The sequence below is a fragment of the Chinchilla lanigera genome, unplaced genomic scaffold (genome assembly GCF_000276665.1).
Source record: "Chinchilla lanigera isolate Chin_1 unplaced genomic scaffold, ChiLan1.0 scaffold00195, whole genome shotgun sequence".
Taxonomy (NCBI): domain Eukaryota; kingdom Metazoa; phylum Chordata; class Mammalia; order Rodentia; family Chinchillidae; genus Chinchilla; species Chinchilla lanigera.
In genome coordinates this window covers 42,981-43,874 of record NW_004955596.1, presented here as the reverse complement: position 1 = coordinate 43,874, position 894 = coordinate 42,981, and positions in this window count along the sequence as shown.

The window sequence follows — 894 nt, the reverse complement described above, 5'->3', positions numbered from 1 at the left end:
CCCTACAACAGCCGCTCTGACCCAGGTTCAGCAGTGTCTCAGCGCTGAGCACCCACCCCTACCCCGACTGGGTTATCACCTCTTCCTGCACCCTAGAACCAGACCCACTGGACGTAACAGCCACATTCACACAAATGAGATGTGCTCAAAATAGCATGTGCCACTTCTGTACTCTCAAAGGAAGGAGGAGCTCCTTCAGTTCGCACTGCCCCCTTCCCGCAGGCAGGCAGGAACACAGGTGTAATGGCTGCATCACAGGTAGATATCTTAGGACACAGAGGAGGCCACAGGGGGAAAGTACTGTACATGCTATGTAAATACACTCACACACACTCACAATCTCCCACAATGTGAACTGGAAACGTAGATACAAAAATGTTAGCCTGGGTTGTTCTAGGAGATATGAGGGGAATGATCAGGTTTATTTTCTTTCCCAGCACTGGGAATTGAACCCAGAGATTCACACTAATCTCCATCCCCAGCACCGAGTTGTGCTTTATATTTCATTGTGGAACAGCGACTCACTCAGTCACTACCCTTTAGGCTGGGCTCAAACTTGCAGTCCTCCAGCCTCAGCCTCCCAGAGGGCTAAGGATTTCAGGTGCGGGCAACCATGCCCAGGTTTCTCTTTTTTTAATCTTAATACTGTGCTGTACTTGCAAGTTTTCTTTGTGTATGTGTGATTTCAAAATTCAGTAAAAATAAGGTGCAAAAAGGATGGGTCCTATGAGTACATCCCATTGTTTAACTCACTTACACTCACTCTCACTGAGTCTCTACAGGTCAGACACACTCTCCTGACTCGGATTTTTTGAAATCTTGGGCTGTGTTTCCTGTGGGTTATGGAACTTTATTTTCAGATGTTTGCTGGTTGAACAGAATGCCTTGGAGATG